The sequence below is a fragment of the Lygodium microphyllum genome, chromosome 26 (assembly GCF_053477565.2).
Source record: "Lygodium microphyllum isolate KBCC chromosome 26, Lygodium_microphyllum_v1.1.10, whole genome shotgun sequence".
Classification (NCBI taxonomy): domain Eukaryota; kingdom Viridiplantae; phylum Streptophyta; class Polypodiopsida; order Schizaeales; family Lygodiaceae; genus Lygodium; species Lygodium microphyllum.
In genome coordinates this window covers 114,503,141-114,520,133 of record NC_141160.1, presented here as the reverse complement: position 1 = coordinate 114,520,133, position 16,993 = coordinate 114,503,141, and positions in this window count along the sequence as shown.

Sequence of the window (16,993 nt, the reverse complement as noted above, 5' to 3'; positions counted from 1 at the left end):
CCATGCAAACTCCCCATTTGGCATTGGCAACATGTTTCAACTAGATAGTCCTATTATACATTTTTCCTTCTTGTTGCATTCTATTTTGACTTTTTGATTTTTTGTTATTAGTTCTTGATTCCATTTTCAAGTTTTATTTTTTTATTTTCTCCATATGAATGGGTTCTCTTTTAGTCGGAACTGCATTTTGACGTGATAGGCATGTTCGACTCCTCATTTTGGACCATTTTTATTCTTTTTGCATTTCGTTTGCCCAACATATTTTTCAGAATTAATTTTTGTGTGTCTTTTTGTGCTTTTTTTTTTTCACTTTTTTCGTGTGAACGCCCTTTATTGTCCCTAGATGTTCCATTCCCTTTTTCCATCCTCTTTCCCTAGTCACATGGCGCCTTTATCCTTTTTTCTATCAATTCATCTGGTGTTCGGTTTGTTTGTGATTAATTTTTCTGTTTATTTTGTGTTGTGTTGTCTTTCGTGTTGCGCGTGAAAGCACGCATTTTTGTCTTCCAACACGTTTCAATGCATCTATGATGTCATTCTCCTTTCGTATGTGTGTCGGCTTATCGTCTTGATCTTGTCGGTGCAAATTTTTTATGCCCTTGCCGTCTCCCCTCTTCCCTCATGTGTACCTCCTCCCTTCCTTCTTCCTCCTTCTTCTCCCCTCCTTCTACCTCCTCCCTACCCTCCCTCCCCTTCTTCCACGCCGCCTACACCCTTGTGGCCACCATCGTCCAAAGCTCCTTCCTCTTGTCGTTGCCCTATGGCTCCTATGGCCGTTGCTGCCCGCTCGTGCCTTGCAGTGGCGCTCCTTGCTGTTGAGCCGCTTGCTTGGTCCCTGTTGCTGCACGACAACCCGTCGCTTGCCTTCGCCGCCGTTGCTGCTAGCACCTATCACCTCTCTAGCGCTCCTCCTTGTCACCTCCTGTTTCCCTCCCCGCCATCCCCCGTCCCTACCTGCCCTTCTACCCAATACCCGTCCTCCCCTACCCCACCCGTCTCTTGCCAACCTACCCTCCTTTACCGTGCCCATCCCCCTCCTACCTGGCCCACTGTCATGCCGCTATGCACACACAATGTAAAAAACTCTAGAGTGTGGATTTCTTATTAATCTAGAGAGACAATGCCATTTTAGACATTAGTGTCAATGTCCGTAGTGTGGATGGTCCAAAAATACTAGATTTTTGGACAAGTTTAGCCAATTTTTGATATTTTAGATATTATCTCTTGTAAAAATCCAAGAACCGTAGACAACTTCTAGGATAGATGACATGTAAAAGAAATCATGTAGCTTTCACACATTTCGAGAGAATTTTATGTAAAAAAGAAGGATTGGCGAAATCGTGCAATGCGTGATCGCAGTGAACAACACTCCAAACTGGGAGATAAAGAAGGAGTGATTTAGCAGAATTGGTGTCTTGGTATTTTACCCCCCTTTCGGAGCCAATGGAAACATCAGATTGGTAGTTTGAGTAGCATAGAGGAAGATATTGTTTTTGTCTACTACAATAGATTTATCTTCTCATAATGTAGAAATAAACTGACAAGCTTCATCTCTGTGAGTATTTTTCTACGTCTCCCATTTCTTTCAACCCCTTCTCTTCCCTCTACTCCTCTCCCTAAATCACTCGGCTGTCTCTTATCCCCGTGGTAGACTTTCCACCTCAAACACTCCAACAGTGGTGAACCTGATGTGAAAGTCGACAGTAGGTGTGTAAAGATGGGGGATTCTATAAGTTCAAGTGGTTGTGATGCTTTACAAAAAATGATTTCTTTATTGTAGCAACAACAATAGTAGCAGTTGTTGTTACAACAACAGATGCAAAGTCGGTAGGAAGCAAAAAGAATTGATTCCTTAGCCATGAATGCATTGTAGCTAGTGGGACAAGAATTGAAGTAGTTTAAAGATCAAAATGTTTTGGCCTTCATCCAGTTGTATGAAGAAAAGATGTTGTTTCATGGCATACCGCAGTATGCATGGAGTCGGTATTTCTCCTGTTATGCCATGTATGCATTGCATGATCGAATTGGTGACTTACATAGAAGAGATGTTGATTGGGCAGCTTTTAGGAAATCTTTGAGAGAAGATTTTTTCTTGGAAGATGCAGGATTGGTAACTAAAAAGGCATTTATAGATTAGATTGAAAAGCCGAATAACGGGTTAAGTGCTACAGCTTTGCTTTTGAATTTGAAAGTCGGTATGCGCAATTGGATGTCGATGAGAAACAATCATTGGAGAGTCGAAAAATTGATTTGTTTCTGAAGGCTGCAGATCCTGTCTTGTAGGAGAAGTTGACTAATCGTTTAGAAGATGTTTCTTCTGAAATAAGGTTAAAATCAGATTGGGCTAATGTGATTGAGGCAATGCATATGTTGGTAAAGAGAGAGTGGATGAAATTAAGATAGGGTACAAGTGCATCACACCTACCAGTGCTCATAAGGGGGCTGAAATTGCAGACAAGGCGCCTATAGCTATGGTGGAACAACCGGCTATACCTGTTGGTTCGGCTCTTAAAGGCGATACTGTGGATGAATTAATCAAAGGCATGTGTGATTTGAGGCTGAATTTGACAGAAATCTATGCAAAGGTCAAAAATTTGGATGTTAAGGTAAAAGAGAAGGCTCGGGCAACATCCCAAAGACCGTACAAAGAAGGATATAAGGGGAGATGCATTTGCTGTGACAATTTACAGCATGAAAAGCGAGACTATACAGCCTACGGTGAAGCAGAAGCAAAAAGGTTAGTCTTTTGGAAAGATGGTAAAATACATGGAATAGAAACTGGTCTTCCAATAGAGCCAAATTTTGGAAATGGTGGCATGCAGAAGCGGTTGGAAGAAATGGCTGCAAGGATAGGATTTGTTGCCATAGATGCAGCCACATATAGGTTGAGAATTGAAAGGATTGATGAAGCTCATAAAGGAGCATGACTAAAGAAAAATATTGTGTTTGGATGCAAGCATTAGATTGCATGGAAAAGGGAAAAACAACAAATTTTGCATTGGCTAATGCAAGTCAGAGTATACGAGGGAAAGCATGATGGAGTGCACCAGTGGATTCATTTTCAGCCTATGCTTATTTGGCTGAGGTTCATAATCAAGAAGCTCTTGTGGAAGAAAAGAGATGAAGAGATGAGGACACTGATGGTTCTTCCTCTTCAGGCCCATCTAAACGCATAACACCAAGTAAAATGGAGCAGTAGAGCAGAAAGAGACTGAAAAAGCCATACATGAGCATGTTATGGAGAATGCATCTCAAGATATGAAAAAAGAAGGGAAGAAAAGGGTCAAATAGCCTCGTTTCAGGTTACAATCAGATCTTGAGATTGCCACAGACCTTAAAAGGGTCTTGGAAGATCACATACTTGGTACTAGAGTGGAATTCACACTTGGCAAAGTTCTTGGAATCACGAAGCGTGAAATTCATGATGCAATCATTGATATAATGAAATGAAAAGACAATTTGATGTTGAAATTTTGCAAGCATTGATACATGTTGACAAAGACATAGAGAAACAACTTCAGAGGGAATATGATGATGCATGTAATGCTGATTTGGAGCAAGTTGATGTTGAAAATGGGTTAAATGGGAGTGTAGACAAAAAGCTTCTGGCTGAAATTGGTCTTATGGTGGGCAACAGTAAGCATAAAGAGAAGGCTATGTATAATGGGTGTCAAGATTGTGGGAGAGAAGGAAGGAGTCTCACTTGAAGCTTTCTTGCTTGCACAATGGGGGAATACACACAAGGGTGGAGGCTGAAAACAGTTTTCCTCTTCTTAGTTGTGTAAGCCAAAAGAACTCTAGTACAAAGAAATAGAAGAACCCTATATATGGGTCTCAAACCAAACTCAACTAACTAAGGTGGCATACTAACTGAGCCACGAACTAGAGTAGATAAGGATAGCTATCATGTAGCTATTATTCATGGGCGGTGTACCAACCGCGTCTGCAACTGACAAGTCGGTGACATAAATACACAACGGTCACCCTGGCGTATCACGAGTGGAGCTCGATATCTCAACAATGGGGATGTCCATCAACAAGTACATGAAGAAGAAGATATTCATTTTGTTCCAAGCAGTCATTATTCACGAACACATTGGGCTCGTGCTACAATAAAGACCATTATTAAAGTGGGAGAAAGAGAGACACCTTGCATAGCTCTCTTGGATCATGGTTCTGAAATCAATGTTATGGCGTGCAACTTGTATGGGAATGGAGGTTGGTTGATTGACGTAGATCCAGGATGGCCTATGTGGGCAGCAAACAATTCATCAGAGGATCTTTATGCGGCTTGTTCGAATGTACCTGTGACTATTGGAGATGTTAGGGATGAATATCATTTTTTTGTGCAAGATTCATATAGTTATCTGGTGATTTTGGGGCAGGCCTATATTTCGGAACTAAGGCTGGAAACAAAAGCCTTGGATGATGGTTCTTCTTATGCTTGAGTTCGGAGTAAAGACAATACAAAGGCAGTACAGTTTCTCACTGTTCATGTGAATCATCCTTGCAATCGGGATAGGTTGCGGGATAATCCCATGCCACCTAATGCACGAGAGTTTAAGGGTTTTTAGACAGCACTACTGTAAGTGGAGGCTATGGCAGTGCCTCTAGGAAGATAATTATGCCTCCAAGAAAGGGAGAAACTGTGCTTGTTTGTGTCTGGATTGGAGGAATGGACAACATGTAGTCTTGGCAGTTTTAAGAATATTTTAGCCATGTGCAGGGCTGAAAAGAAATATGTAGGATGGATTGAAAGCTTATGGGCTGGACATAGAGGAGTTTGGGACACATTTGCCAAGATCAAAGAGAAGTATTGGTGGCAAAACATGTATAAAGATGTGGAGCATTATGTGGAATCATGCAGTGTCTGACAGATGTATTCCATGGTAAAGAATAGAGATGGGTTGCACCCGACCTATCCATTGTCTATGCATTACAAATGGGTAGTTTATGGGCTGGACATAGAGGAGTTTGGGACACATTTGCCAAGATCAAAGAGAAGTATTGGTGGAAAAACATGTATAAAGATGTGGAGCATTATGTGGAATCATGCAGTGTCTGTTAGATGTATTCCATGGTAAAGCATAGAGATAGGTTGCAATCGACCTATCCATTGTCTATGCATTACAAATGGGTAGTTTATTTGGTTACCATACCTATAGGTTTATGGAATATGAGATATCTTGTGCTTGCAAGAGAAAACTTGACAAATCAAGTGGAAGGTCGAGCTCTTAGTACAAAGACTACTCAAGTAGTTTGCAAGTTCTTATTGGAAGAAGTCTTTTGTAGGTATGGTTGTGTTGGTAAAGTGGTTGCTAATAGAGGAGAATTAGATGTGGATGAGGCTCGTGACTTCTTTTCACAATTGGGTATTAATGTGGCTTTAACTTTAGCCTAAAATCTTGAAGCAAATGGCAAAAGTCAAAGAGGTCATTAGCCTATCATTAAGGCATTAGCAAAGTCATGCAAGGGTAGGATGAAAGAAAGGCCAAGAATGTTATCCTTTGCTTTGTTGAGTTGATAGGACCACTCATAGTTAGTTACAGGGTGTATGCCTCCTGAATTAATGTATGGACAACAACCAATCATGCCTATTGAGGAGACTATTGCTACTTGAGGTGTTCCACCATGGGAAGAGGGTTTAAATAGAGAAGAGTTATTGGTCCTATGCATTAGACAGTTAGAAAGAAGGCTTGAAGACATTGAGATCGCCATGAAAAAGCTAGACTGCAAGGATTAAGAATAAGAAGAGGTTTGAAAAGCAACACATACTTCGACCACGATCTATACAAGAAGGGGACTATCAAAATACTTGACCACGAGCATGGTAGGAGCTATGGTGGATGGAAGGTGAAGATTAAGCTCATGACAACATAGACAAAGACTTGACCTATTACATAAGTGAATTAGTTTACAAGATTGAGACTTGGACTCATAAACACAATCTTGTGTATGATATTGACAATGACCAAGACACTAACTTAAATGGGAAATCATCATGATATTTCATTCATCATATATATAAAAGTGACAACCAAGTACAATGTTAAATAGAGTTGGGACTTTCTCTCTATGCCTATGGGATTCAAATGCTTGCATGTACTTAGCCCAAGATTGCCTTATCCAAAGAGGCTACAATAGGTGTGATTGCAAATCTCAACACCCTTCCTCAATCGCAACCAGAAAGTACAAAGTGTGTAGAGGCTTAGTGAAAGCAACACCTGCAAAGTGTGGGCACACCATAAACATGGCAAAACACCAGAGGCTGTCATAGAAAAGGCTAAGTGTGGGTATCTAGAGACTGTGATAGGGGCCTCACAAAGTGTACAGAGAATGTAGTACAGGCTACATGAGGAGTTTACAAGCTTATGATAAAGGAATTTGGGCTTTAGACATTACAAGGCTGAAAAAAGTGTAGTAAAAAATTGGATCAAGAACCATTAGGCCCTTGTAGTTTTCAGTATTTCTTTTTGCATAGATCTTCAATTTATTGTAGGTCTTCTTGTCCGTGTAGTCCACCTTGCTCTTTTTTATCTTTTGCTTGTTCTTCACTTTGCTTGTATCTTCAGTGTTCAATGCTTTGATATTTTGGTCTTCTTCTTCTAGGTCCTCCTGGTCTACTTCTTCATTGACTTTGCTTGCAATAGTTGCATCAATCTTCATGTTCATGTCCCCCTCAAGCAAAGGTATCATCTTTGAGGCAACACAAATTACTTCAAACTCTTGCACTTTCTCCAAGGTAGGAGGTATTTCTTCAAATAGTGATAGCACTTGAATGCTCACAACTCCATCATTCCCTGCAAGTAAGACAAGCACATCTTCTATGTGCTTGAAATGCGCAATAAGAGTAATGTTACTCTTCCTTGTAAGTAGCCATATAAAACTTTTCTTATTTGACATTCCCATCATAGGATATCAACTCCAAATGACTAGCAAAGAGTTCATCTTGAATGTGCTAAAGAGCACAAGTGCCAAGAAACACTAACTTAGTATCAAGAGATACTATCTTGGTGTTGATGTTGATTCTTCTTGCTTGATGATTTGATGTGAACCCTTCAATGCTTGAGTCCCCTCCTTGTTGGTAAATTAGTTCAAAGAGAGAGAGAGGTAAGATCTCCAATGAGAAGAGTGGAAAGAGTTAGGTTGAAAAAGAGCTTAAGATCTTGAAATCTTCAAAAGTCATCAAAGACTTGTCCTCCTTGTTGATTAATCAGTGGCATTGAGTAGATGGGAGTTGCAGGGGGTCCCTTGAGCCTTCCAAATAGCAAAGATAAGCAAATGAAGTGAGAAATGAAGCTTAGTCAACTTTGGCTATGGTGGATTGTGATTAGGGTTTCTGGCTGACTAAATTTCTGCTTGCAGCAACGCGCACACACGATCTTATGATGAAATATTTGATGAAGATGAAGCTTATGTAGTAAGCTTCCAAAGCCCTAGAGCCATAGGGTAAACCGTGGTGGATGCTAGCAGCATAGAGCGTAAGGACGAAGACAACAGACAGAGATTCATCAGGAAGTTTGAATTTCCACAATGCCGCCTTTTGATGCACATAATGTTGGGATTTGTTGTGATGGACCCTAATCTGTAGAACAACTTCCAAGAAGAAATTGACTTAAGATGTGGCTTGTAGAAGGAGATCAAGAACCTCCAAGTACAGCAGGTTCTGTCTGGCTATGGAGGCTACATAGAACAGTTTTTGACAGAGTTGACAATGCTGAGCTACAGATGGCCTAATGTTGAACTCTAAGATGACAAAGGGGAGCTCAAGAGCAAGAGTAGAGCTCTCCTGAAGGAAGCACATCAAGATCTTTTCTAGTTGAAGAGATCTGAGAGCTTAAAGTAGGGTGGCTATGGCTGTCAAGCAGGGCAGTGAGAAGAAGAAGTGGGAGATGAGGTCCTAAGCTGGGGACTCAAGCTACATGACAGTAAAAGAGAGCTGGAGACGCAATGCCATGCCCGATTGGGTTCTGATACCATGTTAAAAGACGCGGATCTAGAGCATGGCAGGAGCTATGGTGGATGGAAGATGAAGATTGAGCTCATGATGACGTAGACAAATAGTTGACCTGTTACACAAGTGAATTAGGTTCCAAGATTGAGACTTGGACTCATAAACACAATCTTGTGTATAGGACTAAAAATGACCAAGACACTAACTGAAATGGGAAATCATCATGATATTGCATTCATCGTATATATAAAAGTGACAACGAAGTATAATGTTAAATAGAGTTGGGTAGGTGACCTGACTTTCTCTCTATGTCTATGGGATTTAGATGCCTGCATGTCCTTAGCCCAGGGCTGCCTTATCCAAAGAGGCTACAATAGGTGTGATTGCAAATCTCACAAAGGACTGGGTGCTGGTTCATGACAGCAGCTTGGAAAATCAGTATAGTTACAGTCAGAAGATGGCAAAGCAGTGGTTTTGTCCATATGTGGTAAGGTTTGCTTTTGACAATGCTACCTATGCATTAAATGAGATGGATGGGACAACTCTAAGGATTCCAGTGGGGCTGGAAAACATATCAAGCTCTTTAAACGTAGGGGGTCTTTAGCATATGAGTTGAAGGAGTTGGATATCAACATGAATATGAGAATATGGAAGAAGAAGAGGTAGAAGATGAAGACATTGACATGGTAGAGGATACTTCTTCTAACACTGCACATCTATAAGACTTGGCACATGCCAGAGGATGTGTAGGTTAAGAGGGTGTGGATGTGGTGCCACTACGTGCACAAAATTTAAAAAACTCTAGAGTGCGGCTTTCTTATTAGTCTAGAGATCCAATGCCATTTTGGACATTAGTATCAGATTTCGTAGTGTGGATGGTCCAAAAAAACTAGATTTTTGGACAAGTTTAGCCAATTTTTGATATTTTAGATATTATCTATTGTAAAAATCCAAAAACTGTAGACAACTTCTAGAATAGGATGACGTGTAAAAGAAAGCATGTAGCTTTCAGCCATTTCGGGAGGATTTTATGTAAAAATGAAGGATTAGCGAAATTGCACAACGTGCGATTGCAGCTTTTAGGCAGTGAACAACACTCCAAAAAATGGGAGATAAAGAAGGAGTGATCTGACAGAATTCTGGCCAGGTGTCTCAGTATTTTACCCCCCTTTCAAAGTCAATGGAAGTATCAGCATAGAGGAAGGTATTGTTTTTGTCTACTACAAGAGATTTATCTTCTCATAATGTAGAAATAAATTGACATCCTTCATCTCTGTGAGTATTTTTCTACATCTCCTATTTCTTTCAACCCCTTCTCTTCCCTCTACTCCTCTCCCTAAATCTCCCTTCACCCTACTGTCTCTTACCCCCACGATAGACTTTCAATCCCAAATGCTCTGACCTCGCCCACCTATTTCTGTTCCCCCCCCAAAAAAAATAAAAATAAAAAAATCTTCCCCCTATTCATTTCACCTCTCCACCACATGAGCGGCCTCTCCACCTTGCGATCGTTCATGTGCTGGATTTGTTGTGCGCATTCACATACAGGTTCGTGTGTTCGTATTCCTGTGTGCTATGTTAACAATCGTTCACACACAAGGACACGCGTAGTGCGGTCTTCTCAGTGCCATGGTGAGCTTACAACTGTTCACAAGCAGTCAAAAACACAGTCCGCGCTTAGTTATCCTATTCTTGAAATTTTAAATTTCGAAAAAACCTTGAAAACTTTAAAAACTTTCAAAAAACAATTAAAAACTCAAATTAAATGAGAAAATTTGTAGAAAATTTTGATTTTTAAAAATGATAAAATTTCATCAATTGAAAAATTACCAATAAAAATACAAAAATATAAAATGACTTTATAAACTTTTAAATTTCATTAAAAATCAATAAAATCCTTACAAAATTATAAAAGTTAGATTTTTAAAAAATTCTTACAAAAATTCCAAAAAAATTGTTCCATAATTATGGCATAATGACATGAGCTGAAACCTTTCAAAACAAATTGAAAATTATTTATTTGAATAGGAGCTAACTCATCAAATGAGTAAATTCTTGGAAAATTCTTTTTAGAATTAGCAAAGTAGTTAAAAAATTTTGAAAATTGTAAAAAATCAAGTGGATTCACATATTCAATTTTCACCGAACATTTTGTTGATTAAAATGAATGAAAAATAAAAATCAAACATAGCTATGCTAAAACAACGTAAAAGGGGAAACAAATATAAATACAAACCTCCAAAAGAAGAAAACCCAAACACAACATGGTTCTAAAATGAACTAGTTGACCACATTTTTGACGTGCATTCATGCTATGAACACATATTTTAATTAATTAAAATAAACCACATGTTCATGTAGCACGTGCTTTCTACACCAAACACACATTTTTAATGTATAATAAAATGAACCCGCCATCACAAGTGCACATATTAAGTACATTAAAAAAAGTGCTAGACACATTAATTTTGTTTAAAAAACAAACTTGCATTTAGAGACCCTGAGTTGAGACGTAGTTCGAGGACGTTAATAAGCACGGTAAAACTTAACAAGTTTTTTTAATAGATAAAATGAACAGTTGTTTTCTTCACTCCTTGTTAATTAATTTATAAAAGGAACTTTCAATTAAATTTTCTCTTTACCCTCACATTGCACCAATTTTTTTTTCAATGAAGCGCTCCATGGTGGGTGGGTGACATGGTTGTCAGTCTTAGTCTCCCTATTGATCGTCTTAGTCAGTTGAGGTTTGGTTATCAGTCCATTGTGGTTTGGTTGAGTCCAATTTTTCATTGGTCATTTGATTGAAGTCAGAGAGACGATGTGATATGATTATATTTTATTTAGATTGCTTGAAACAGGGATATTGGGTGACTGCTTGTATGTATTTTGCGAAGCTTTTGGTCACATACATGTTGATGCCATGGTGAAAATTTTTAGGATGTGGATTGCTTGGGTTGGTCAATTAGTTGGTCAGGTCCATGTCAGTTTTTTATTGTTGATATCTCATCTACTATTTTTTTTTGTTTTGCAGGCATTCCTTTTGTGATTGTTTATGTGTGTGTGTGTAAACCATCTAAATGTGGCGCCTCATACTCCTCCCTTGGTCGAGTATATTCCCTTGGTGTCTCATGATTATTCACTATTGTTGGATTCAAACCTTATTGCTAAGGCTAGTTTATCCAAATTTGTGACACTTCCACTGCCACTTATCTCAGATGACTCTAATATGTGTGATCAGTTTTCTTAACCTTTTACAACAAGAGGTTTGGCCCTATTTATGGTACAATTATCCTCATGATACCCAAGAGCCTGGTCAAATCTCTTTCTTTACCATACCGTGGGGAACCTTTTTCTACTGCCCGTCAATTGTTCTCTAATGAGGATATGCTGAAGTTGTTACAAAAACAGACCCAAGATGTCTTGGATCCTAAGTAGGTTATCACTACTTCAGGAGTTAGTATGCCCATGATTTTCAATCCTTTCTAGAAACAATTGTGCCAATTCCTTTAAGACTTGGCCAAAACCCCTTCAAGTTATCTTTCAAAGGAATTATTTATAGCTCTCCACATGGTGCTGAAAGGTATCACTATTGATTGGAGTTCATATCTCCTAGCTAAAATGGATTAGCATTTTATTAGAGCCACAAGGGGTAATGTGACTAATGTCACATTTGGATCTTACCTTTATGTTTTCCTGATATATGCTATGCTTGCAAAGGAAATTCCCACACTACTAGTTGATCCTCCTAAGGTTCCTCCTCCTCCTACTGAAGCTAATAATGTTATCATTGATGATGTTGATTCTCCCCCTCCTATGGTTATTCAGAGGAAGGGTCTTAAGCGAGTGGCTGAACTAGTACTAGTTTCCACTCCTTTAGTTTCAATTTCTATTCAATCTTACAGTGAGCTACCTCATGTGATTTAAATCCACAGTGAGTCACTATGAGGTAAGAAAGGCCCCTCCCAAGGGCAAAGATTACCATATCACTTGGTGGTGACTCTTTTGTATGGTAAATCCTGTGTGGTCAGCACCAACCGAGAGATCCCATCTCAATAGAGGGCCCTCATATCGCATGGCCGTGACCCTCGTATGTAGTGAGGGTGATAATTTTGTTTAGGAGGTGAGAAAAGCCTACAAATTAGATAATTAATGAGTGCTGAAAATTGCAACCTTGCCTACCCTTCCTTTATCCACAACCCGCATATGCATGGTAATTAAATTGTAGCTCTTTCTAATGTTGTTTCAAGAATCACGTGGTGGGGGGAGTTGCTCAAGATGCTGCGCCGAACACACACAAAATGCACAAGGAGAAGCTCACTCAAGAGACAAGAAGAGAGATGGAGGCCAAAACGTTTTCTTGCTGGTTTCTTCTTCTTCTTTCACTCACTTTACAATGTACACAAAGTATAGATAAGATACAACATAAAAGGAAAGTGGCCTACTAAGTCACACAATGCATAACCGACTACACTAGTCGACTGGCGCTATAACTATGCCAGCTGTAAATAGGTGTAACAACCTGAATATAGTAAGTAATGAGTCAGTGGCCATGTGAGAGTCATAATGACTACCGACGTGCTAAGTATAGACATGTGGACCCATCTAACCAGGTGGTCCATCATCAATGTCCGCATGTGTTGAGCTTGTCATCTCAACACTCCCCTCAAGCTCAACTGCATCTCTGCAACTCCAAGTAAGCTTCGAAACTTTTGAAGCTTCTCTGTACCCAACGCCTTTGTGAAGATGTTAGCTATCTAATCCTGTGTGCTGATATACACCAAGTCAATCTCACCTGCTAGTACCTTCTCTCTTACAAAAAGGTAGTGTACTTCAATATGTTTTGTCCTGGCATGAAACACAGGGTTCCTAACCAACTGTATATTGCTCATGTTGTCACAATAAATGACAACTGGACCTTCCACCCTGCACATCCAAATCAGCCAATAATTTTTGCAGCCATACTACCTCACATGCTGCAATAGCAGCACCTCTATACTCAGCCTCTGTACTCGACAAAGTAACTATAGATTTCTTTTTGCTGCTCCATGCAACTGGTGCACTACCAAGAGAGAACATGTATCGACTGGTAGATCTTCTATCAGACATACTACCAGCCCAATTTGCATCTGTGTATCCAAATACCTGTACCTCTGTACCTGCCTCATAGAAAAGTCCATAATGTAATGTGGACTTCACATATCTCAATATGCGTCTGACTGCATCCAAATGTGGCTTTCTAGGTACTTGCATAAACTGACTCACAAGACTAACAACGTAGCTCAAGTCTGGCCTTGTAATGGTCATATAGATCAAACTCCTCACTATCCTCCTAAACATAGTAGGATCTTCTATCTCATCCCCAACATCAGCACTCAACTTTACATTCTGCTCCAATAGGACGAAAAGTGGTTTGCATGCTGTCATACCATACTTGGACAACATATCCAAGCCATATTGTCTTTGGGACAGCCATATACCATCATCACATCTGATCACCTCAATGCCAAGGAAGTACCTTAGCTCACCTAAATCCTTCATCTCAAACTTCTTCTTCAAAAAGTCATTGACTTCAGCAATCCCACTATCACTATCACCTGTAATAATCAAGTCATCCACATAGATGATTATGATTACCAAACCTGCATCTCCCTTTCTCACATAAAGTGAGTGATTAGCATCAGAAACATAAAAAGCAATATTGACAAGATACTCTTTGATCTTGTCAGACCATGCTCTAGGTGCTTGCTTGAGCCCATAGAGCGTCTTCTTCAACCTGCACACATACGTGGGATGCTCTAAATCTTCATAACCTGCTGGCTGATCCATATACACTTCTTCCTGCAAATCACCATGCAAGAAGACATTCTTCACATCCATTTGCTGCAACCTCCAACCTTTGGTTGTTGCCAAAGCAATCACACATCTAACAATTGCCATCCTAGCAATTGGACTGAAGGTTTCATCATAATCTATGCCATATGTCTGGGCATAGCCTTTTGCAACCAGCCTAGCTTTGTACCTGCTAATAGAACCATCTGCATTGTGCTTAATCTTATAAACCCACTTACATCCAATAGCTTTCTTTCCCTTTGGCAATGATACTAGATCCCAAGTCTTATTGGCCTCTAATGCAGCCATCTCCTCATCCATTGCTGCATCCCAGTGAGCATGACCAATAGCCTCCTCAAAACATGTGGGCTCAACATCCTCAACTAGTTTCACCATATAAGCATAATGGTGAGCTGCATAACCTTCAAAACCAAATCTTTTAATAGGGTATCTGACCCTGCTAGATCTGCGTATCACTGGATCACTCAATGGAGTCTTTGCATTAACGCATGCTCTCTGCACACCTGGAGTCCTCACTGAAGGAATGCCAAGCTCATCATCCAAGCTCTCTGACCCACTTGAGTCTCCATCAAGAACTACATCAATGCCTTCTGACCCTTTATTATTTCCTTTGTCTCTACCTGTAGTGCTACTAGATGCACTCAAAGATGTAGAGATACTCCTTAGTCTCCCAGACCAAGGACTACCAAATGATGTCTTTGGTCCACTAAGAGTCCGTGATTCTTGCTTTTCAGTCTACACATGAGTGTCATGATCATCAGCATCATCCAATGCATCACCACTAGATGCATATCAACTGCTCATTTCATCAAAGATGACGTCCCTGCTCACTTTGAACTTACATGTGACAGGGTTGTAACAGCGATACCCTTTCTGCTCTAAAGAGTATCCAATAAAGACACTTTTCAGCCTTTGGATCCAGTTTCTTCCGCAACTCATCTAGAACATGAACATATGCAATGTAGCCAAACACTTTCAAGTGTGAAACATCAGGCTTCTTACCTGTAAAACATTCTTCAGGGGCCATACCATGAATTGCAGTTGTGGGGGTTCTATTCATAATATAAACAGCAGTATGAACAGCCTCAGACAAAAAATGCTTAGGTATATTCTTTCCAACCATCAAGGCGCGTGCAACTTCTACAATATACCTATTTTTCCTTTCTACAACCCCATTTTGCTGTGGGGTATACCTACATGTAAACTGTCTCTTTATCCCATGAGACCTTAGAAAATCACTGAACTCATTTGAGAGGTACTCTCCCCCTCCATCTGACCTCAAGCACTTTACTTTCAAGCATGTTTCTCTTTCAACTGCAGCCTTGAAAGTTCTAAAGTGCTCAAAAGCTTCACTCTTTTCCTTCATAAAATATACCCACAACTTTCTAGAACAATCATCAATAAATGTGACAAAGTATGAACTGCCTCCAAGAGATACATTTTGTGTAGGCCCCCAAATGTCTGTATGCACAACATCAAGGATATTTCTGCTTACATCTCTGTCATGTGAAAAGGGTTGTCTTGCCTGCTTACCAAACTGACATGCTTCGCATACCGTATGAAATTCTGCAACTCTAAATGTAGGCAAACCTGTAACCAACCCTTTGGACTACATTAATTTTAGCCTTTGTACATTTGCATGTCCAATGCGTTTATGCCAAATTTCAATATCTGCAACAACACCTTTTCCTTTAGCATACATAGCAACATTCATAGTAGGAATTCCAACATTCAGAGTAAACATACGTCCAACTCTACTTCCCTTTGCAACCAACCTACACTTGTCATTGAAGTCTTCTACAAAGTAGCCCTTTGCATTAAATCTGACTTGCAGCCCTTGCTCTACCATCTGACCAACTGACACCAAGTTCTTTGTAATAGATGGCACATGTAATATATCTGAAAGACTCTTTGTCTTACCATCATGCAAGGACAAGGGAAATTTTCCAATGTGTGAAATTGGGTGGCATGAATCATCACTCCTCTGCACATAACCTGCATTTTGCAAATCCTGCATCTCTCCAAACCATTCTACATGGCTGGTCATATGATTGGATGCACCTGAATCAACATACCAAACATCATCATGTGTTCCCTTTCCTGTAAGAGCATTCAGCATATGCTGCATAACAAACTGACGTTCATTTTTGTCTTCATTCTATCGTGAAGACGATGCATAGTTTCCTTGCTGCAACTTACCACTTCGAATATTATCTTTCTTAGCATAACATTGGGCTGCAATATGACCTGTTTTGCCACAGTAGTGACACACAATACCAGAATTGTTAGAGCCTCTGTTCTGCCATCCACCTCTTCCTCTAAAGCTCCCCCTGCCTCTAAAGTTACCACGACCTCCTGAAACCTGCATATCGCCAAATTCTTGATTCAATCTATTTTGCTGGTTGTCACTACCACGGCCTCTTGAAGAGAACTTGCCACGTCCCCTTCCTGAACTAGAGTAGAAAGCCTGGACCTGTTCACCACTTCTTTCAGATGTCTTACTCTGCATGTTGATCTCTTCAGTGATCATAAGGGAGACCAACTCATCGAAATCTGGAAACGGCTTTCTGACATATACGGAAGTTACAAAAGACTTCCAAGCCTTTTCATTGTTAAGTCCACCCAAGGTAGACGATACCAAATCATCATCATCGGGCATTGCATCAATCGATGCCAATGCATTTGCAATGCTCCTTACCTTCAGTGCATACTCATTAATAGACATCTTCCCTTTCTTCAATGTATTCAACTCTTGCTTGAGTTGAATCTTTCGTGCCTTTGTATTTACAGAAAACATACTTTCAAGTATGGTCCAAGCTACATATGAATTCTTTGCATTTCTAATATGTCCCAGCATATTATTGTCAATTATTGTAGACAACCAATACATGACCTTTTTATCTTTTGCATTCCATTTCTTCCGTGCCTTTGTCTCTTCTGTAGTTGGAGGATCACTCACCTCCGGCTCCTTTTCTTCACCTGAAACAAACTCGTAGAGGCCTTTTCCAATAAGGAAATTCGTGACACGGAACTTCCATGAAGGGTAGTTATTCTTGTTGAGCTTATCAATGATGGGGCTTCCACTATTCTCTGCCATTATCACAAAAGTAACACCAAACAGCAAGCAAATCTTCTGCAACCCTCGACCTGTAGTACACAACAATACACCAAATAGCCTTTTTCACTGTC